Source organism: Lepidochelys olivacea, assembly GCF_965140295.1.
Source record: "Lepidochelys olivacea isolate rLepOli2 genome assembly, chromosome: 1".
NCBI lineage: Eukaryota > Metazoa > Chordata > Testudines > Cheloniidae > Lepidochelys > Lepidochelys olivacea.
Window position 1 is genome coordinate 320,931,321 of NC_140411.1, and position 24,517 is coordinate 320,955,837.

The window sequence follows — 24,517 nt, forward strand, 5'->3', positions numbered from 1 at the left end:
AAAAAACAAAAACAGTTGGCAGGTGGGTTTGTGTTTCACTTCCCTCTGAACTCTCACTATTAGAGGTACCAATTTTCATGATCTGATAACGCAACCACAGGCTACGCCATAGATAGCCCGAGCAATTTACAAAATTATTTACATCACCTGCTGTGCCACCAATTATATAATAAAAACAAAATTTAAATAACAATAAAACAAGACAGAGTACTGGTTTAACAAAAGAAAAAAAAAGAATAGGCAGAGGTAAGTTTTCAATGGCATGAATTCCAGGAGTATATGAAATATAATGGGAGGAGCAATGGTTAAAATTCATAATAACGTTGTTTGCAGTTTCCAGAGTGGTAGCCGTGTTAGTCTGTATCAGCAAAAAGAATGAGCAGTACTTGTGGCACCTTATAGACTAACAAATTTATTTGAGCAGAAGCTTTTGTGGGCTAAAACCCACTTCATCGGATGCATGCAGTGGAAAATACAGTAGGAAGATATATATATATATATACAGACACAGAGAACATGAAAAAATGGGTGTTGCCATATCCGCTATAATCCGGTAAGGTGAGCTATTATCAGCAGGAGAAAAAAATCTTTTGTAGTGATAATCAGGATGGCCCATTTCCAACAGTTGACAAGAAGGTGTGAGTAACAGTAGGGGGAAAAATAAGCATGGGGAAATAGTTTTACTTTGGGTAATGACCCATCCACTCCCAGTCTTTATTGAAGCCTAATTTAATGGTGTCCGGTTTGCAATTTAATTCCAATTCAGCAGTTTCTTGTTGGAGTCTGTTTTTGAAGTTTTTTTGTTGAAGAATTGCCACTTTTAGGTCTGTAATTGAGTGACCAGGGAGATTAAAGTGTTCTCCGACTGGTTTTTGAATGTTATAATTCTTTACGTCTGATTTGTGTCCATTTATTCTTTTATCTAGAGACTGTTTGGTTTGACCAATGTACATGGCAGAGGGGCATTGCTGGCACATGATGGCATATATCACATTGGTAGATGTGCAGGTGAACGAGCCACTGACAGTGTGGCTGATGTGATTAGGTCCTATGATGGTGTCCCCTGAATAGATATGTGGACAGAGTTGGCATCGGTTGTTGCAAGGGTAGGTTCCTGGGTTAGTGTTTTTGTTGTGTGGTTGCTGGTGAGTATTTTCTTCAGGTTGGGGGGCTGTCTGTAAGCATGGACTGGCCTGTCTCCCAAGATCTGTGAGAGTGAGGGATCGTCCTTCAGGATAGGTTGTAGATCCTTGATGATGAGCTGGAGAGGTTTTAGTTGGGGGCTGAAGATGATGGCTAGTGGCATCCCAGGACATTAGGATATTAGAGAATCAACGTGGGTGAGATAATATCTTTTATTGGTCCAACTTCCATGGGCGAAAGAGACAAGCTTTTGAATGTATGCCAATCTCTGAAGAAGAGTTCCATGTAACACTGAGTTACAACTAGAAAAATATGCTAAATTGTCTCCATTCATGGGGCTGTCAAGGGGTGTCAGGAATATGTTTGTAGTTTATTTTTAAAAATTTGTTTACCCCATCTGCTAATTTCTCTTTGTGTTTGTTGGTGGGATCTCAGAATGCATCGATCTGTAATATTACCAATACTATGGATTGGCAGCCTAGGTATTAGTGATGTCATATTCTATGACAGTGGCAGCAAATTGAAACATATCAGAAATATTTCACAGAATGGAAAGAAAAACAAATGGTTCATTAAAACAGATTATTGTGCTAAACACACATAGTTAGCAGGATCATTTAGGCCCTGATGCTGAAAATCATTACAAACATATTTAACTTTAGGCATACAAATTGTCCCATGGAGCACATGTGTTAGAGTTTGCAGGATCAGGGCCTTAGCACATATCTATGGTATGAACTTAGTATCATCTTTTACTTTGCCATTCCCCGTTACAGCAGAGTGCTACGGGGAGGTCTCATATTACTAAGACTTCATTACTTTCACAGTATGTTTACCCACATAATATCAAGTACTATCAATAATTAAAATTGAATTACAGTTGTCAGAACAAATAAAGTGCATTTCCTGATACAATATCTTTGCATTTTATTGTGTTTATTCACTGAGGGTGAAATTCAGCCCCATGCAGAGAGCCAGCAGAAAGCCTATGACCCTCTTAAATCTCTCAGGCCCAGTTTTGAGGACTTATATGATGCATAGACTTTTGGATAGCTCTCTGCAAATTTCATCCTAAGGGCCTGATCCTGTGAACTGCTTTGCACGTTCTAACAAGTGACGAGCCCCTTCAACTGCATTGAAGTCAGTGGGGATTATGCACACACAGCACCTAGTAGAATTGTGTTTTTAGATAATGAGCATTTCAATTAGAGAACATGAGTGTGTCCAACCAACAGCGTTCAAGAAGATAATTCAGAACTGTTCCAGGCAGGCAGTGGTTACAACCAACAGGATGCCAAGCTCTCTAGTAAAATATTCTTAACTGATCTGCAACATTCAGTAGTTTTCAGTGGCTCTTCCAGTTATTAATGAGAAAGGTTAATATTGTTCAACTGTAGCTTGGATAAGGTAGCTTGAACAAAAGTGTTTTTAATTTTTTATGGGTGATTTCCTTCTAAATATTGAAACTAAGTGCATGTAATGACTTTTTACTCATAATTAACCTTATAAACTACCTTAACAGGATATCTGTATTTCTCAGTAGAACAGCAGTGTTGTTTTCTGTATTTCTTTTTCACATGGGTTTGTGATTCATTCAGACAGTTACCCTCTGCTGCATCTCTGGTAAATCTCCCAAACAGAAAGCATCATCTTTTTGTGACAGCAAAAAAAAGTGAGATAAACCTTGTCCAACAGCAATAAATACAAAAAGTTATATCCATCTTAGAAGATGTAGGATTGAAATACACACGTCTGCTGAAATTTTATTTATAATGTGTGAAGAAGGAACTTAGAAATAAAGAGAAGAAAAAACACTTTTACTTTTTCCTCAAATAAGAATATCAATAATAAATAATGAAAATAACACTGGGATATAGAGATTGCCATTCCAGATCACAGCAGTGGCCCTAGACAAGAAGTAAGTGCTATGAGTATTCAGACTCCACAATGAGAGGCATGGTGTCAGAACCCAACATAGTTAGTAGAAGATAAGGCTGTCCAGTATCCTATCTCAGAGTCACCAATACTACATGCTTTAGAGGAGGGTGCAAAAATCCCTACAATGGACAATAACGGAAAAACCCACCCACAGGAAAAGCTTCTTGATAACTCCAGGTAGTAAGTGGTTGGCTTATGCCCTGAAGTATCAGTGTTTATATCACTCATACTTCTTATCCAATGTAAAGTTACTGTGGATGTTGCCATTATCCCCATACATGTCTGATCCTCATGGTTTCAATGATAATTTGTGGCAATTAATTAGGTTAATTATAAATTGTGTAAAAAGTATTTCCTTTGATCAGTTTTCCAATTGCTACTTCTTGGTGTCATTGTCCTTGACCTTTGGAAAAAGTGTAAATAGGTTAATAGTAAGAGTGATAAATAATGATTAACAATCATGAGCCAAGTATTGCTAAGTATCTGCATTTTTTATTGAGGCTAGGATTCTTCCCCTCCCCCTACCTACATGGTAGAAGCAGGTTCAACAGCCACAAAAAGCTTGCAAAGGGAACGCTAAGACTATCCTAGTGTTTCCTTTCTCAAAGTAGCTAAAAGTGCAGGTAGGAGGATTACATCAGTGCCTCTGAGGACCCTGTCTTCCCCATTGGTACTGGAGAGTCCGGCTCAGCTCATCAGACATGCTTGATAAATTTTGTGACTTGATAATTTTGTGACTTGATAAATTCCTAATGATAAATTCCATCATCTTTTCAACCCCTCTTACCCAGTCTCTCTTTCCTCATCCTTTGTGTTTGTCTCACTTCTTTCCTCTTTCTTCTTCTATCTCCCTCCATTTCATTCTCCTTTTAACCACTTCCCTTTTTCTATTTTCACAGCCTGTTCCCACCAATTCCTCCTCAGTCCTTTTGGATAATATAAATAACCAAATGTTTTATAGTATAAATAAAAAATGCAAAAAAATTATAAACCCTTGAACTAACGAAAAGGTTACAATTCACTGACAAGATACCCAGACCACTTTGCATTTATATAATATCTGCTTACCAAAAATCTCAGAACACTCTTCAAACTTCAAAGCATTTAGCTAGCCTTACAACACCCATGAGTGGTAGGTAACTTTTATGGTCCCCATTTTGTATAGAGGTTAATTGAAATACCCAAGGTCACACAGGAAGTTTGTAGCAGAGCTGGGAATAAAACCTCCAGGTCGCCTGATTCCCAGACTTGTACCTTACCCATAAGATATCTCCTCTTCCCATTTTTCCCTTATGGAAATATGGTATATACATAATAAGCTCTTATGTGCTTCTAAAAAAACGAGAAATTAAACAAAAAATGTATGCAAAGTAATAGACTTTTAAAATATATATTGGTTAAACTGCAGTGGCAGTAAAGAGGCTGATAAAAGAACACAAAATGGATCACAGTAGTTTAATAAGCCACTGCAGTCATGAGTGTCTTCAGCGCAGTAATTTGGTTGTGCTAGCTCATAAGCCCCAAGCATTAATCCACTTTACTATGAAACAAGGAAACAGCAGAAGCCTTGGCTACTTTTCCAGCGGACGGTCATTCTGTTCCAGGCAGAAAATTAGAAACGGCTAATTCATGAAGAGTTAGCCAGAGACTATTTAAATTAATCCAAAGAACATTGCTGTAGTAAATATAGCAATGTTTAGCATCCCTGTTTTAGCATTTTGCTCTTGCTGTCATCGCGAGGTTGGACCTGATCCTGGAGTTGAGGCAGATATACAGAAGAGTTGGGGGAAAGAATCCTCTCCAGTAGGCTGTGGAGTGGCTGCATATTGGCTGAGATGCTCCTTGGGCAGCCCTGATGCAGGGTGGAGGGCTGCATGATCTATGCAGAGGCACTGCCCTTAATCCAACTCCCCCTCCTCTGTCCCACACACACACATACACCTTGTGTGGGAACCCAAACCCTAACCTCCCCATCCAGATAGCAGAACCATACCAGTCCCCGTGCCAGGGGAATCTCCTCAGCCACAGAGGAATGGACAGGATTTACCTCTTAGCAGCTAAAGACTTGCTCCTGCAAACACTTGAGCACGTGAGTAACTTGATTCATGAGTAGTTTCTTAGAAGTCAACTCACGTACTTAAGTGTTTGCAAGGTCCTCGCTATGGAGATGAGACACTATTCAGCAAAACCCATAAGCACACACTTAACTTTACATCCATCTTCATAGAGCTCTTTAAATAAAGATGTACTGACAGTTTAGAAAGGAGCAAAACCAGAGACTCTACAAACCACAATGACAGATGATAATAATACAGAAAAACCTAGCAACAGAAAACTAAGGAAAAATAATATTCATGTGAAAGCCTGACTGAATGAAATAGCTATGCAGCATGACTGGAACTCAAGGTTTGATGAAGAGTCACAGAGCAAGTTGGGATGATGAAAACTTTCAATACCCTTCCAGAAAGTTTCTGACAACACGCAGTCCAGAAATCTCTGTTGAAGCTTGGAGAAGTATTTGTACTATGCAAACAGAATAAAGTCAAAACCAGCAAAAATAAATAAATAAATAAATACTTGGTGCTTTAAAATTAGAGTCAATTTCACAAAGCTGAAACCAAACATGAGCCAAAGCACCTGGGAGGAAGAATTTAGCTAAAAAATGTAAATGATAATTGGTAATTATGTAAGAACACTTTCCTAGACACCCCGTAAGCCATAATCTCACAATCAAGAAAAAGGCCTTACTGGTTGAAAAAATGGCCTAGTTTAGAGGGGAAATGAAGGCAGATATACAAACTAACAAGGAAAAAAGGAGAAGCTGATATTACTGAAAATAAATCAGAAGCTAGGAATTGTAGAAAATTGATAAGGGAAACAAAAACACATAAGGCGAAATCTATGATCAGCAATATATTTCTAAGGAGAATACAGAGTTTTAAAGTATAACAGGAACAAAAATAATCACAATGGTATTGCATCACTAGATGGAAATAGGAGAATTATTACTATTGATGTAAAAAAGGCAGGTGAGTCCAATAAATATTTTTGTTCTGTTTTGGGGAAAAAACAGATATAGTGATAGCAAAAGATGATGATAATGATGACAATGAAATACCTTATACTCCAATAGAACTAGCAATGATGCTAAGCAGCAGCTACTAAAGTTAGACATTTATAAATGAGCAGGTCTAGATACCTTGTATCCAAGAGTTTTAAAATAGCTGGCTGAGGAGCTCTCTGGACCATTAATGTTGATTTTAAATAAGTCTTGGAACACTAGAGAATTTCCAGAAGACTGGAACAAAGCTAATTTTTGGCCAATATTTTAAAAGGGTAAATTGAAATGTCTGGATAATTATAGGCTTGTAAGTCTGACATTGATCTTAGGAAAGATAATGGAGCAGCTGATATAGGATTTGGTACCATATGACATTCTGATTTAAAAAAAAACTAGAAAGATATAAAATTAACAAGGCACACATTCAGTTGATTAAAAACTGGCTGACAGATAGGCCTTTAAATGTAATTGTCATTGGGGAATGGTCATCTAGCAGGTGTGTTTTTATTGGTGACCCATAGGTATCAGACCTTGGCCCTGCACTATTTCTTATTTTTATCAATGTCCTGAAAGAAAACAAAATAATCACTAGTGATCTTAGTCCCTTCTATTCTCTGCCTGTGAATAGTCTAGTCTCCTATGGGCTGTAATACTATAGTCTAATTTTGGCTGTTGCCTTTAGTGTGAGGGTGCAGGGTGGCATTGGTGGATACACACTAGATGATCTGGTAGTTCTTTCATGCCTTAAACTCTATATCTTTATAAAGTTTACAGATGACACTAAAATTGGGGCAATCATGAAGAAAGAAGAGGAAAGGTCACTGAGAAGGAACAATCTTCTAGATCACGTGGTAAGCTAGGTGCAAACAAACAATATGTGTTTAATATGACTGAATGTAATTGGGTACATCTATGAATGCAGGCCATACATACAGAACAGGTGTCTCCATCTTCAGAAGCATTGACACTAAAAAAGATTTGGGAGTCATGGTGCATAATTAGCTGAATATGAGCTCCCAGTGTGACACTGTGGCCAAAAGAGTTAATGCGATCTTTGGACGCATAACCAGGGGAGTATCCAGCAAGTGTAGGGAGGTTCTATTATCTCTCTATTTTGTGCTGGTGCAACCTCTGCAGGAATATTGTGTCCAGCTATGGTGTCCAAAATTCATAAAGGATGTTGATATATTGGAGAGGGTTCAGGGAAGAATCATGAGAATGATTAAAGGATTGGGCAACATATCTTACAGTAAAGAAGTCAAGGAACTTAATCCTTTTATTGTAAAAAGAGAAGGTTAAAGGGTGACTTGATTAATCACAGTTTATAAGTACCTACATGGGAAACAAATGTTTCATAATGGATTCTTCAGTCTAGCAGAGAAAGGTATAACAGCAAGGGCAATTAACCATTGGAACAATTTACCAAGGGTCATGGTGGATTCTCCATCACTGGCACTTTTTATCTCAAAACTAGATGTGTTTCTAAAAAGATATGCTCTAGGAATTAATTCTGGGAATTTCTCTGTCCTGCACTATGATCAGTCTAGAGGACCACAATGGTCTCTTCTGGCCTTGGAATCTATAAATCTATTAACTTGTTTTGTTCTTCTTTTCCATTTTGTCTCCAAACTATATTACAGCTTCCTTATTACATCCCAAACATAAAGAAACAAACTGCTTAGGCAGTCTGACTTGCTGGGAAATTCGCAATGTAGGCAAGGAGCTGTGCAGCCTGGGAAAAACCCAGTCAGGAGGGAGAGAATCACAGACCTCAACCCAAAAGAAGCGACAGCTGAGGAGCCTGGAGTTCCTATCTATATGCCAAAACAGCTAATTGCTTAATATGAACAACCTAACTCATAATAGCTCATCCAGGAGAGGAGTTTGACCCTAAACCGAATACCCAAAGTTCTGGATATCCAACAGTTTTCAGTGTGTGAATGATCCAGAGTCCTATTGTCTGGGGATAGTTACTTTTTGCTGTATAACAAGAGATGTTAATTGAACACTTGCCCCTAGAGAAAGTCTTTGTCAGGACTCACTGTCTTCTGTTTCTGTCTCCTGCTGCTTTCTGCTCTGCTGTATTCAATTAGTGTGCTGGAAGCAAAGTAAAATGTATTTAAAAAAAACCCCTGATCTCTGACGTGCCAGCACAAAACACTTCAGAGATCAGGTTTTGAGCACATTTCACTTTGCTGCCAATAAGCCGAACACAGCAGATTTAAGTGGAGATGGAGAGCAACACTAGACCACAGGAGAGAGGATATGAAGACAATACCGAGAGCAGAGATGCAGAAACGTGGGAAGAGTGAAGAGAAGAAGGAAATAACAAGAAAACAGAGTAGTGAAGAGTAATATAAGAGTGGGAGGGAAAGAGGAAGGAAGGAAAGTTGCTCAAGCACCATGGCTATAGGTGTAGGACAGTGACTGAGGTAATTAGACGGAACCCAGTTCTGCAGTACTTTCTCACCTGAGTCAAAAGGACAATGTGAACGAGTAATGGCTAGCTGGAAAACAACACTTTCATTTTGTGGAAAAAAAACCTGAGGTTTTGGAATTTGTTTTCATTCCAGTGTGTAAGAAAGCCGACCTTTCAAAATTGGTCGTGAAAAAACACAAAGAGAGAGACCTACCCCAGAATGACCAGTTGGTCAGTGGTTGGGACACTCCCCTGGAATCTGGGAGACCAAACTTCAAGACTCTGCTCCAAAAATCACTTACAGCAAGACTCTGTGGATTGGCTCAGCTGTCTCACCTGCTTACTCAGTCCCAATGCATAGAGCCAGATGGACGGAGTGGATACTGGGGACTATGAACTGTTCGAAAAAGTTTTGCTGCTTAAATTTGAATTGACCCCTAAGGCATACAGCAAAAGGTTTTGGGGTGTAAAAAAGACCTTTGGTGTGGCCAAATGGAAGTCACCACCCTCACGGGAGAATATCTCTGCAAATGGGGTAAGGGTGCAGGGGTTACTACCCTGGAGGATTGTAAAACCTAGCTGGGTTGGAGCAGCTGTACAAGGTCTGTCCTCAAGACTTTAAAATGTGGTTAGTGGACAGGACCTGCGGAGTACAGGCAGGTTGGCTGATGAGTTTGTGGACAGTAGGTCCAGGTATGAAAAGAGACCCTAAAGGTACTGGCCTAAGTATAGGTCTGAGGAAAGGGAACCCATGGAGGCATCCCAGAAGTGGGACTCAGGCAAACCCAGAGTTGGGGGCATGACCAGAGGGTGGGGGCAAACCTTCTCCAAGGGACCTCAAATACCTGATTTAATTACTGAGGGCAAAAAGGGCATAAGTGCACAATGCTCAAAAATCAATGAAATGGTGGCCAAACAGAATCCTCAAAGGGTTAACTTGCAAATGTCCAGGACAGAAGGGCAAATTCAGCCTCTGTCTGCACAGAAAGGCAGCCTGTAATTCAGACTCACAGAGTGCACTATGTGACTGAACTTTTGGAGGAAAGCAATCACACTGCCAGCTCTTTGGGGAGCACAGGTAGTGATGGCAGGTGGGTTCCCACTCCAGGTCCCAGTGTACGTGTCCTCTCATACTCTCCTGGGCTCAGGCACATATGATCCCCAGTGGAAACAGAAGGTGGTGGTTAATGGGAAGACGTTCATGAGGTGGAGAAATTCTTTGACAGAGAGAATTCTTGTCAAATCCTGGGTGATGCAACCCCATCAAATGCTAAAGGGCTGTGTAACTTGGTCCCAAACATGTAGACATTCGACCTGCCCATGGCTCAGATCCCTGTGCAGACACAGGAAGGATACAGGTGGCTGGTAGTTGGGGTTCTCCAAGATATCAGCTCTGAGGTCCTTTTGGGAAGTGATTCTCTCTTTAAGGCAGGATGCAGGCCCTGCTTCTGTAACAGCCAAGGATTTGAATCCAGAAAGCCAAAAGGCTGAGAATGCAGGTGTCAGTGAACATGCAAATAGCCTGGAAGGACGAGGGGATTTTCCCCCTGGCTGGTAGCACAAAGGAAGAGCTGATAAGCTTGATACCTTCCAGTCTGTAATTGGACCTGTGGATCGGAGTGGGACAGCGGGATGGTTCCTGCCCATCTCCACACAGGATATGTGACTCTCACTAGCTCTAATGCTGGGACCAAGGCAGCGAGCTCACTGTCTACCTTAACTGGGAAGGCAAAGGAAATGCTGAGCATGGTGGTAGCTGAGACCCCAGCTGAGCGTGGGGAGAGACAGACAAGGAAGGACAACTGCCAAACATGTTTGCCTTGTCCAGGGGTGAAAGAGATCCCACGGAAGGGGAAAGCAGATGGAAGAATGCTGATGGTAACAGAGACACCTGGTCCGAGGGTGGCCATGGCCATTGTAGAGTCTCTTAACCAAGAGAGACCAAATAACAGCCCTCCAGAAAGGGGGCTGGGAGAGGACTCAGTCCTGGGGTTGAGGGCAATAGGTGGGCCCCAAGAGGGGAGATGGGCTCCTTGCATATGCACAGCTTTGGCGATGGGACACAACTCCAGAAAGGGCCTGCCAATGTGCAGAAGCACATTGCATGCCCGCCTCACCAGCCCCTAGGCAGGGACACCAGAGCCCCAGAGATGTGGTTGGGTTAAAAAACAATGCAGAAGGGATCACTCCCTGTTCCAATCTAGTGGCCCTCCTCACTCCCTGGCAGATGAGGGGAAGGAGGTAGTGGCAGGACCCTACCCCAGTTTCAAAGCCAAAGGTTTTGGGGTGGCTAAAAAGGCTGGGGGTCACATGAAAGCTTCTTATCTGCGTCCTGTGACTGTCATCAAACAGATCAAATTTAAGGGAGGATGTGAAACTGCTTTGAATGGTGTATTGTAAAAATTGTAATTGTGATGGATTAGCAATGGTGCTAAAAGAATCGCGAAAGTGCCTGTTAGAACAACTGCCAAGAAAATGGAAAAGATGCAGTGGCATCTATGGATAATATTGGTGGGTTTGAACTTCCCCTGGTAATTGGCTTAAGTAATCCTGCTTGATTCAGTCTAGAATGTGGAAGAGATGTAACAAAGTTGGAATTTTTCATAATATTTCAGATGACTATTGTGCCTGAGTTACCCCTTTGTGGTGTGTGGTTAAGTAGGTGGCATGAAAAGGGTTGTTTACTTTTTGCAGAGACCCAGAGATACAGGAGTGATGGATGCCCAGCTGCCGGGAGTCTGGGGGCCCATGCCCATGGAGAGCCTGAGAAGACAAGGGTCATTCCAATTGTCTGGGCATTTCGTCCCTAGCAACTAATGACCACAGACAGCCCACCTCTCTGCAGGAAGCCATTCAGGTGTGACCAGCTGGAGAACAAAGGACTGAGGAGAGGTCAAATGGGGTTGTTAATTGTGGGGCTGTTGGAAGGAGAAGCTGGCGACCACCAGGCTACAGCTATTGGCTATTCTGGGACCTCTTGCCTCTCCCCAACGTTTCTGAAAGTTTGGTCCAAACAGGTATGTCTCTGTTTCAACATACAAGTATTTTCCCCATATAAAAGTTCCCCAGAAAATTCCCAACCAGTTCTACTCCTGTTGTGAGCAGAATATCTAGCTTAGTTACAATGTGCAGGGAAGGGGAGGTGCAAATACTCATGCCAATCCCTCTTGGAAAGCATGCCAGTAGACTAGTGTTTAGGCAAACCTGGGGGAAGGCCAACCACCAGGCCCGTCATGCCCATAAGTATATAGGTGTATTGAGCTAACCGTTGCAAAGGTAGCAAGCCATATGGTTGAAGGAGAAAATCACAGTGAAGAAAACAGCATATTCTAGTTACCATTCTGGGGCATGATCCATAGGTGCTGACTCCGTGGGTGCTCCGGGGCTGGAGCACCCAGGGGAAAAAAATAGTGGGTGCTCAGCACCCACAAGCCACAGCTATTTGTTGTCTAGGGGAACAGGTTGGGGGAGGGCAGAGAGCAGCGAGCGGTGGGCGGGCGGGGCCTTGGGGGATGGGGTGGAACAGTGGTGGGGGCTCAGGGGAGGGGGGAGAGTCTGGCGGGAAGAGGTGGTGCAAGGGTGGCCCTTGAGGGAGGGGGCAGGGTGAGGGCAGGGCCTTGCGGGAAGAGCGGCAGCGGGAAGAGGTGGAGCAAGGGTGCGACCTTTGAGGAAGGGGCAGAGTGGGAGTGGAGCACCCCCAGGGAAAAATAAAAGTCAGTACCTATGGCATGATCAGTGTCATAGGGAAAGGTCAGGGAAGGAGGATATGAGATATTTTTGGATAAGAGGAAAATCATAAGAATTATCAATGCAACAAAGCACTGTGTCATGTTGAAATATGCATCAAAATGTACCCGTCTTCCATGTTAACTTCTGCAGTGTAATATATAATGGGTGGGGAGGAGACCATCAAAATGCACCATCCTCAGGGATATGGGTGAAAAGTTGGAGGTGGGTGGGTTACATTTTGATGAGCTCCTCATACCAGTCAAAATGTGTCTTCCTATGTACCTCCCATTTTGTATAATCACCCTTTCATAGCAAGTGCCCAGATACAGTCTGTGTTTCATGGTATGGACACAATGGGATCTGCCTGAGAGGAGCTTTCTGGAGGTTTCACTATTCCATCCAGAAGAACTCAAATGTCACAAATTATTGCAGAATCCCTGCACTGATTCAGTGTACTTGGGAGAGCAAAACACATAATGAAACTGAGGGAAAAGGCAGGATCCTCACTGAAATATGAAGTGAGCTGTAGCTCACGAAAGCTTATGCTCAAATAAATTGGTTAGTCTAACGTGCCACAAGTACTCCTTATCAGTCTTGCAGTGCACATGCCCACATCCTGCACGTGCTCATTAGGTATGTGAAGAGAAGAATGCGTAGGCTCGCTAGCAAAAAGGGCACATTTTGACATGACAACACCACATCCACTAAGTGAAGCAAGAGTGGCAATTGGAACCCTGGGGCTTTGAGCACCTGATGTACAGATATCAGACATCCTTTAACTGTTTAAAGCTACATCTTGAAGTCTTAGCTTATTCACACCTTGTGCATTTTCAAGGGAGCACACATAGCACAGTGGCTTTTCCTCTAGCTCAGTGATACTCAGACCTCAGTGGTTCAGGAGCCAAATTAGCGAACAAGAGAGCCGCAGTTGTGTGAGTTCATTGTTTCATTTACTACACATATATACACGATTCTCACAGCAAAAGGACTGACCAAGTGTTATTATTTTATCAACTGCAACTGGTTAATAACATAGTAAAAGCATCCTGATTGGTTAATAACTTAGATTGTTTAATAATTAAAATCACACAGTGTTTTAATATCTTGTGCTGCAAAGAGCTGCAGGAGACAGGTCTGCTATTGGATGAGATAAGGTTATGTGACTTTCTATTAGTAGCCAAAAAAGCACTGGTTCCTCCTCAGAATTGCTCACCTGTAACATTTAAATCTCTTTCTTTAGCTCCCTCTTTCAGACAAATTTCAAACAATGCAGTATTAAAATACCCTGCAACCTCTTAGGTTACAACAGTCCTTAAACCCCTCCCCCCAGTTTAATCTATTTTAAATTAACTGTAACTTTGAATCAATCCCCTACTTTGCTTCTCAAAAATGCTGATTGGTGCAAGTAGAGATTTAAAAAAATTGGAATACTCCAGCTGCCCAAAATGCATCATTTCCTTTTAATATATATAATGAGGGAATACCCAAAAAGAGCATTTTCAACAAACTCCTGCTCCTAAGAACAGGGGAAGCCACACTAAGGATTTATGTTGTCCAGCAAAGCAGACAGTACTTAAGCTTGCTGTGCTGACTCAGATAAAATTTCCAGTGACTTCAATGGGACTTCTACTTGACTAAGGATTGAGCTCACAGACCGGAAGTGGCCCTTGTGCTGATGAAGAAGCCTAAAAGTGCTAGTACTCTATTTCTCTTTGCAATAATGCTGAAATTTCTGTGTATGCAAACTGTATTGAAACCTGACACAGTAAATCAAAGTTAGCCTGAACAATTCTTCTCAGCCAATAATAAAAACATTTTCTACAATTTGAAGGAATTCTTGTATGTCAGCTTGTATATTGCCTCATGTGAAAATGGTCAATTGCTAGTCAATAAGGGCTTGTCTACACACAGAAATTGCACTAGTTTAACTTAAAGTTGCACTTGTATAACAATGCCAATTTGTGTGTGGACTATCAGTTTAAACGTGGCTTAAATCAGTTCAGCTTGTGTCAGTAGATTTACGGGTGCAAGCCTAACTCATATAAGCCAAGCTTAAACGGAGAGAGAATCCATGTGCAAAGTTGCACCGGTTTAACTCAATTCATATAAAATCACAGCACTGGTTAAACTAGTACAATTGTGTCTATAGACCAGGCCTAATATACTCAGCTGTGACTATGAGCTACAGCAAATAACATCTACCTGTAAAGCTGGGACACACACAACACACTCCCCAGTGTCCTGCCTGCTGGCTGGCAGAGCATTTCAAAGAAGACACAAGAAGTGTCAGAGAGGATTTGTACTGCTACTAAATCTCAAAGGTGAATGCTTCCTTGCATCCACAGGGAAGGGATAATGTCCATGTTCTCTCTTCTCTGCTTAGCCTCCAAAGCTGCAGGTGCCTTCCAGGTGAGAAGCAGGAGAAAGCCACAGCACAGCTTTAAAGGGAGACCTGGGAGCTGCACAAAAGGACCTGAACCATGTTCTATCCCTGAAAACAAGCACTCGCTGTTGCAGCTAACCACCAAAGAGAACCCTGAATTCATAGAAAGCAGGCAAGTAAGAAAGTGGAAGATGGAAGCAGTGATAGTGACACATTTTAGAGGGGGAAAGGAGGCAAGAGCATTCCTCAGCCAACCAGAGAGGAGGGCAGGTGAAGAGAGTGAAGGAAGGTGGTAGCAATTTTTCTTTCTTTCTTTCTTTTTTGCAGTGAGGAGGAAAAAAAACTTTGTTTACCCTCTCACATTCTCAAACAAAAAGAAAAAAACAAACAAACAAAAAAGACTCTCATCACTCCATAAAGTGGATGAAGCTATTTCACTTGAAAATTTAAAAAGACAACCTCCTCTGGGCAAGGACAAATGGGAAATTTCAGTCCAAGTTATGAGTGTGCTGGAAGTTATAAGCATGTAAAAACAGTACACTAGCTATACTTAATTAAAGAAATAGCAATTGGCTTGACCACTGTATTATCTATGACTAGTGAAAGATTTTTTTCAACTGGAGAGTCTCATGCAGAAAGTTAGTATTAGATACGTTTTAGAAATATGTAACATTTTTGAGATATTTAAGGTCACTGACCATAATATAAACAGGATTCACTGAAGAATCCTAATTAAGGAAACATAGATAATAGTTTGATATCTCTGTACCCTTGTCATAAATATAAAGGGAAGGGTAAACCCCTTTGAAATCCCTCCTGGCCAGGGAAAAGCTCCTCTCACCTGTAAAGGGTTAAGAAGCTAAAGGTAACCTCGCTGGCACCTGACCAAAATGACCAATGAGGAGACAAGATACTTTCAAAAGCTGGGAGGAGGGAGAGAAACAAAGGGTCTGTGTCTGTCTGTATGCTGGGTCTTTGCCGGGGATAGACCAGGAATGAGTCTTAGAACTTTTAGTAAGTCATCTAGCTAGGTATGTGTTAGATTATGCAAAAAGAAAAGGAGTACTTGTGGCACCTTAGAGACTAACCAATTTATTTGAGCATGAGCTTTCGTGAGCTACAGCTCACTTCATCGGATGCATGCCGTGGAAACTGCAGCAGGCTTTATTTATACACAGAGAATATGAAAAAATACCTCCTCCCACCCCACTGTCCTGCTGGTAATAGCTTATCTAAAGTGATCATCAGGTGGGCCATTTCCAGCACAAATTTGTGTGGGGGGGTGGAGGGTGAGAAAACCTGGATTTGTGCTGGAAATGGCCCACCTGATGATCACTTTAGATAAGCTATTACCAGCAGGACAGTGGGGTGGGAGGAGGTATTTTTTCATATTCTCTGTGTATAAATAAAGCCTGCTGCAGTTTCCACGGCATGCATCCGATGAAGTGAGCTGTAGCTCACGAAAGCTCATGCTCAAATAAATTGGTTAGTCTCTAAGGTGCCACAAGTACTCCTTTTCTTTTTGCGAATACAGACTAACACGGCTGTTACTCTGAAACCTGTTAGATTATGATTTCTTTAAATGGCTGAGAAAAGAATTGTGCTGAATAGAATAACTATTTCTGTCTGTGTATCTTTTTTGTAACTTAAGGTTTTGCCTAGAGGGGTTCTCTATGTTTTTGAATCTAATTACCCTGTAAGATATCTACCATGCTGATTTTACAGGGGGGATTTCTTTATTTCTATTTACTTCTATTTTTTATTAAAAGTCTTCTTGTAAAAAACTGAATGCTTTTTCATTGTTCTCAGATCCAAGGGTTTGGGTCTGTGGTCACCTATGCAAATTGGTGAGGCTTTTTATCCAACATTTCCCAGGAAAGGGGGGGTGCAAGTGTTGGGAGGATTGTTCATTGTTCTTAAGATCCAAGGGTCTGGGTCTGTAGTCACCTAGGCAAATTGGTGAGGCTTTTTACCAAACCTTGTCCAGGAAGTGGGGTGCAAGGTTTTGGGAAGTATTTTGGGGGAAGGACGCGTCCAAACATCTCTTCCCCAGTAACCAGTATTAGTTTGGTGGTGGTAGCGGCCAGTCCAAGGACAACGGGTGGAATATTTTGTACCTTGGGGAAGTTTTGACCTAAGCTGGTAAAGATAAGCTTAGGAGGTTTTTCATGCACGTCCCCACATCTGTACCCTAGAGTTCAGAGTGGGGGAGGAACCTTGACATTGTGGCATAGTGGTGGGATTAACCTGAAATCATTTTGAGATCCAGTTGAGATTTTTTGAACTAGAAATACAGATTTTAAAAAGGAATTTTTTTTTTCCTTTGGAAAGGAAGTCCAGAAAGCAGCTGAAACTGAAAGCAGCTTGGTTTTTCTCTGCTTTGTGGCCAAGCAGAGACAAAAGGGGATTATCTTTGTGAATTGCAGGTTTTCTTTCCCTGGAGGCAGGGTACTTAACTCCTGCAGGGAAATTCACAGTCTTCCAACCCAGAGTTGTTTTTTTTTTCTTTTCTTCCTAAAAGTAAATAGGGGGTGTGTGTTCTACCCATTTGCCTGGAGACAAAAGTGGCAGGGTTTTTTTTTTAGGATTTTGATTTTTTTGTTTTACAAGGAGCACAGGTTTGAAAAGGATTTTTTTTTTCCTTTGGGCTGCTGGTAAGCAGGTTTCCAAGTAGTTGGAGGTTTTTTGCTTTGATTCGGGCCCAGAGCAGAGACAAGGGAATTGTCTTTTTCTGTAGGCTGACAATCACTATCAGAGAATAGGTATTCTACTCCAGCACAGCAAAATTTTACAGCCAAGTTTTGTTTGTTTATTTCTAAACCTTGGGTGTAAAGTTAGTTAAAAACAGAGAGGTTAGAATGACAAAATCCACGGCTCGACAAAAGCTGGAATTAGCCAGATTTCAGGCTGAGGAAAAACAAAGGGAACATGAAAGACAGATAGAACTCATGCGGCTGAAAATGGAAGCAAGGGACAAAGAAATGGAAGCAAGGGCCAAAGAACTGGAGGAGAAGGAAAAAGAGAGGAAGCATGTGGAGGAGGTGGAGAAGATAAAGGCTCAGCGGAATATCCACCCTAGCAATCCTTCTCCAAGTACCACTTCCCATCCCAGAAAGTTCTCCACCTACAAGGCAGGTGATGATACTGAGGCCTTCTTAGAAAACTTCGAAAGGGCCTGCCTTGGGTACAACATCTCTACTGACCAATACATGGTAGAGCTGAGGCTGCAGCTCAGTGGACCCTTAGCTGAGGTGGCAGCTGAAATGCCTAAAGAACACATGAACGAGTATGAACTGTTTAAATCCAAGGCGAGAGTCAGAATGGGGATAACACCCGAGCAGTCTCGTCGGAGGTTCAGAGCCCTAAGGTGGAAACCAGACATGTCATTTACCCGACATGCCTACCACATTGTGAAACATTGGGATGCCTGGATATCAGGAGCAAGTGTTGACTCTCCAGTAAATTTGCCCTTCCTAATGCAAATGGAACAATTCTTAGAGGGTGTTCCTGAGGAAATAGAAAGATACATCCTAGATGGGAAACCCAAAACTGTAATCGAGGCAGGAGAGATTGGAGCCAGATGGGTGGAGGTGGCAGAGAAGAAGAAAACTGGTCGCAGTTGGAGCGGAGACCAGAAGGGACCACCCCAGACCACACCCTATTACCGGGGGCCACCCAAAGCCCCACCTACCTCCCAAAGAACCCTCCAGACCCCTTATCGTCCCACCACCCCGTTCTCCAGCAACCCTCCTCGCCCCAGTGACCCATCAGCTGGACGATGTTTTAAGTGTAACGAGCTGGGGCATGTAAAGGCCAACTGCCCCAAGAACCCCAACAGATTACAGTTCATTGGACCGGAATCACACCAGAGGTCCACAGGCCCAGATACCTCCCAGATACCCTTGGAGCGGAGGGAAATTGTGAGTGTGGGCGGGAAGAAGGTCACCGCGTGGAGGGACACCGGAGCACAAGTGTCAGCTATCCATGCTTCCTTAGTGGACCCCAATTTAATCAACCCAGAGATCCAAGTGACGATTCAACCCTTCAAGTCCAACTCTTTCAATTTGCCTACAGCCAAGTTGCCTGTCCAGTACAAGGGCTGGTCAGGAATGTGGACTTTTGCAGTCTATGATGATTATCCCATCCCCATGCTGTTGGGGGAAGACTTGGCCAAGCATGTGAAGCAGGCCAAGCGGGTGGGAACGGTCACCTGCAGCCAGGCTAAACAAGCCGTGAGGCCTAGCTCTGTTCCGGAAACTTCTATCAGGACCCGGTCAGAGGTGATGGACCTGGACCCCAGGCCAATGTCTGCAACAGCAGTAGTGGATCCAGTCCCAGAGACCCAAACAGAACCAGTCCCAGAACCGGAACCAGCCGAACAACCAACACCAGACCCCGTGTCAGCACTGAATCCAGTACTTGCAACCTCAACACCAGAGGGCCCCACCGAACCTGAACTGGCAGCAGCCGATAACCCTACACAAGAGGCTCAGCCGGAGCCTGAATCCCAACATAGTGCACCAGCGGAGAGCGGTTCACAGTCAACAGAAACAGCTCCATCCCCTATATCGCTTCCCGAGGGACTAAGCCTAGGTCCCCAATCCAATGAGGAACTGATGTCTCCAGCATCAAGGGAACAGTTCCAGACCGAACAGGAAGCAGATGAAAGCCTCCAGAGAGCTTGGACGGCGGCACGGAGCAACCCACCGCCTCTCAGCTCTTCTAATCGATCCAGGTTTGTTGTAGAAAGAGGACTTTTATACAAGGACACTCTTTCGGGGGGACACCAGGAAGACTGGCATCCTCAGAGACAGTTGGTAGTTCCAACTAAATACCGGGCCAAGCTCTTGAGCTTAGCCCACGATCACCCTAGTGGCCATGCTGGGGTGAACAGGACCAAAGACCGTTTGGGGGGGTCATTCCACTGGGAGGGAATGGGCAAGGATGTTTCTACCTATGTCCAGTCTTGTGAGGTGTGCCAAAGAGTGGGAAAACCCCAAGACCAGGTCAAAGCCCCTCTACAACCACTCCCCATCATTAAAGTTCCATTTCAGCGAGTAGCTGTGGATATTCTGGGTCCTTTTCCGAAAAAGACACCCAGAGAAAAGCAGTACATACTGACTTTCATGGATTTTGCCACCCGATGGCCGGAAGCAGTAGCTCTAAGCAACACCAGGGCTAAAAGTGTTTGCCAGGCACTAGCAGACATTTTTGCCAGGGTAGGTTGGCCCTCCGACATCCTCACAGATGCAGGGACTAATTTCCTGGCAGGAACTATGAAAAACCTTTGGGAAGCTCATGGGGTAAATCACTTGGTTGCCACTCCTTACCATCATCAAACAAATGGCATGGTGGAGAAGTTTAATGGAACTTTGGGGGCCATGATACGTAAATTCGTAAATGAGCACTCCAATGATTGGGACCTAGTATTGCAGCAGTTGCTCTTTGCCTACAGAGCTGTACCACATCCCAGTTTAGGGTTTTCCCCATTTGAACTTGTATATGGCCGTGAGGTTAAGGGGCCATTGCAGTTGGTGAAGCAGCAATGGGAGGGATTTACACCTTCTCCAGGAACTAACATTCTGGACTTTGTAACCAACCTACAAAACACCCTCCGAACCTCTTTAGCCCTTGCTAGAGAAAACTTACAGGATGCTCAAAAAGAGCAAAAAGCCTGGTATGATAAACATGCCAGAGAGCGTTCCTTCAAAGTAGGAGACCAGGTCATGGTCTTAAAGGCGCTCCAGGCCCATAAAATGGAAGCATCGTGGGAAGGGCCATTCATGGTCCAGGAGCGCCTGGGAGCTGTTAATTATCTCATAGCATTCCCCACCTCCAACCGAAAGCCTAAGGTGTACCATATTAATTCTCTAAAGCCCTTTTATTCCAGAGAATTAAAGGTTTGTCAGTTTACAGCCCAGGGAGGAGACGACGCTGAGTGGCCTGAAGGTGTCTACTACGAAGGGAAATGTGCTGGTGGTGTGGAAGAGGTGAACCTCTCCATGACCCTTGGGCGTATGCAGCGACAGCAGATCCAGGAGCTGTGCACTAGCTACGTGCCAACGTTCTCAGCCACCCCAAGACTGACTGAACGGGCATACCACTCCATTGACACAGGTAATGCTCACCCAATTAGGGTCCAACCTTACTGGGTGTCTCCTCAAGCTAAAACTGCTATATAACGGGAGATCCAAGATATGTTACAGATGGGTGTAATCCGCCCCTCTGAAAGTGCATGGGCATCTCCAGTGGTTCTAGTTCCCAAACCAGATGGGGAAATACGTTTTTGCGTGGACTACCGTAAGCTAAATGCTGTAACTCGCCCAGACAACTATCCAATGCCACGCACAGATGAACTATTAGAGAAACTGGGATGGGCCCAGTTCATCTCTACCTTGGACTTAACCAAGGGGTACTGGCAGGTACCGCTAGATGAATCTGCCAAGGAAAGGTCAGCCTTCACCACACATCTCGGGCTGTATGAATTTAATGTACTCCCTTTCGGGCTGTGAAATGCACCCGCCACTTTCCAAAGACTTGTAGATGGTCTCCTAGCGGGATTAGGAGAATATGCAGTCGCCTACCTTGACGATGTGGCCATATTTTCGGATTCCTGGGCAGACCACCTGGAACATCTACACAAAGTCCTTGAGCGCATAAGGGAGGCAGGACTAACTGTTAAGGCTAAGAAGTGTCAAATAGGCCTAAACAGAGTGACTTACCTTGGACACCAGGTGGGTCAAGGAACTATCAGCCCCCTACAGGTCAAAGTGGATGCTATCCAAAAGTGGTCTGTCCCAAAGTCAAAGAAACAGGTTCAATCCTTCTTAGGCTTGGCCGGTTATTACAGACGATTTGTACCGCACTACAGCCAAATCGCTGCCCCACTGACAGACCTAACCAAAAAGAAAACAGCCAAATGCTGTTCAGTGGACCGGAAAGTGTCAGAAGGCCTTTAACAAGCTTAAAGCGACACTCATGTCTGACCCTGTACTAAGGGCCCCAGACTTTGACAAACCGTTCCTAGTAACCACAGATGTGTCCGAGCGTGGTGTGGGAGCAGTTTTAATGCAGAAAGGACCTGATCAAGAATTCCACCCTGTAGTGTTTCTCAGCAAAAAACTGTCTGAGAGGGAAAGCAACTGGTCAGTCACTGAAAAAGAATGTTATGCCATTGTCTACGCTCTGGAAAAGCTACGCCCATATGTTTGGGGACGGTGTTTCCACCTGCAAACCGACCATGCTGCACTAAAGTGGCTTCACACCGTCAAAGAAACTAACAAAAAACTTCTTCGGTGGAGTTTAGCTCTCCAAGATTTTGATTTCGACATCCAACACATCTCAGGAGCTTCTAACAAAGTGGCTGATGCACTCTCCCGTGAAAGTTTCCCAGAATCAACTGGTTAAAATCGTCCTTGAGATGTGGAAAATATTGTTAGTCTTTATGTACTTGGTAGTATATTTAGAGATGCATGTGTCTTATTAACTCTGTTTTTCCTAGAGCTCCAGGAAGAAATCCCAGCCAGTGTTTCACCCTAGCTGAGATTTGGGGGGCGTGTCATAAATATAAAGGGAAGGGTAAACCCCTTTGAAATCCCTCCTGGCCAGGGGAAAGCTCCTCTCACCTGTAAAGGGTTAAGAAGCTAAAGGTAACCTCGCTGGCACCTGACCAAAATGACCAATGAGGAGACAAGATACTTTCAAAAGCTGGGAGGAGGGAGAGAAACAAAGGGTCTGTGTCTGTCTGTATGCTGGGTCTTTGCCGGGGATAGACCAGGAATGGAGTCTTAGAACTTTTAGTAAGTCATCTAGCTAGGTATGTGTTAGATTATGATTTCTTTAAATGGCTGAGAAAAGAATTGTGCTGAATAGAATAACTATTTCTGTCTGTGTATCTTTTTTGTAACTTAAGGTTTTGCCTAGAGGGGTTCTCTATGTTTTTGAATCTAATTACCCTGTAAGATATCTACCATCCTGATTTTACAGGGGAGGATTTCTTTATTTCTATTTACTTCTATTTTTTATTAAAAGTCTTCTTGTAAGAAAACTGAATGCTTTTTCATTGTTCTCAGATCCAAGGGTTTGGGTCTGTGGTCACCTATGCAAATTGGTGAGGCTTTTTATCCAACATTTCCCAGGAAAGGGGGGGGTGCAAGTGTTGGGAGGATTGTTCATTGTTCTTAAGATCCAAGGGTCTGGGTCTGTAGTCACCTAGGCAAATTGGTGAGGCTTTTTACCAAACCTTGTCCAGGAAGTGGGGTGCAAGGTTTTGGGAAGTATTTTGGGGGAAGGACGCGTCCAAACAGCTCTTCCCCAGTAACCAGTATTAGTTTGGTGGTGGTAGCGGCCAGTCCAAGGACAAAGGGTGGAATATTTTGTACCTTGGGGAAGTTTTGACCTAAGCTGGTAAAGATAAGCTTAGGAGGTTTTTCATGCAGGTCCCCACATCTGTACCCTAGAGTTCAGAGTCGGGGAGGAACCTTGACAACCCTCTTGGAGATTTCATGAATACTTATTCTCTACCAGGCAGACTAGCAGGGAGCCTTTACCCCATGTCATGGAAAACATGATTCAAAGTGTGTCAGCCTGCTGAGAAAACATGTCTCCTTTTTTCACATAAAAGGCACACACACTGGGAAGGAGGGCCATGAATAAACAGACAGAACAAACTTTCTGCCAGCAAATTCTTCAACAATTCTTCTGTGGTGCAGATGAAATGATGCCAACTTTCTAATGGATACTATAGCTTAAGCATTGTGTTTATTATACGTAATATTTTGACTACTGAATCTGCACAGACCATCCTAGCATGGATTATTGAACAGGAAACCAATGGTTTTTTTTGTTTTTTTTTTTGTTTTGCTCCCATCCAGGTTTAAGTTTTCTTAATGTTCTGCTTGGCTGAACTATTGTCTGCTTCCTGCTTGCAAACAATTCATATTCAAAGCACCATTAGCACAATGGCAATTAACAAAAGAGCCTTTTAAGCAAACGTATTACAACTTCATTTCACACAGTCTCTTTCCAGGAAAAGATCTTTTCTCTCATTCCCAATACCAGTGAAGCACTCATGCTAAGTGAAAAGAATTCCCTCTTTCTGTGCAGATGTCACATGATTGTGCTGTGCATGAATGACAGAGTCTCTAAGGTGCCACAAGTACTCCTTTTCTTTTTGCGGATACAGACTAACATGGCTGCTACTCTGAAAAGAGAATCAATTGTATGTACAACTGAGGGTTAGACTAGGTGACCCGAGCAGTCTTTTACAGTTCTGACACCTATGGGAGTTTACAATATGAGGAACTTCATATTAGGGGCCAGATACTGGCCTTTACATTGCAATGAGTGCCTGAACTGAAAATTTTGGTGAATTTTTCTGTTTACTCTAAAGGGTAGAAATTATTTGGTCTTGTCACAGTCTTAGTTCATAAAATAAGTCTTCCAGTAATGTTCTTAAAATAAAAGCACAGTGGTTACAACGGTCAATAACTAAATAACATCGCCTCAGCATCTGTTAAGTATAGAGAACTATGAGGAATACTGCAGTTACTAAGGTAATATTATCCAGTTATCTACAGCAAAATTAGGTATGTTTTTAAGCGCATCCAGGTGTACACTTCTACCAGTGGATAATTTGAAAGGTGGTTTTGCAATGCACTCTGCTGGACAATATTTAGCCAAAATATAACTTAGCACAAATATGGGCAAAATTTAGGAAGGTTGCTTACAGCAGTATAATATTAGCAGCATCAAAACACTGTGCATCTGGGCTGCCATAAAAGAGTTGGCCAGATCCTGTCCCAAAAGCATCCTAGTGCCTCATCAATATCTTCAGTGTCAGATA

The 24,517-nt window shown here is 43.0% G+C and overlaps 1 protein-coding gene across 15 annotated transcripts in view; it reads right to left on the minus strand.

The window, feature by feature from the left end:
• The window catches only part of TAFA5 (TAFA chemokine like family member 5), a gene marked incomplete at its 3' end in the record, with an annotated part of 615,005 nt that overhangs the window by 110,244 nt on the left and 480,244 nt on the right, over window positions 1-24,517 (minus strand). The window lies entirely within an intron of this gene.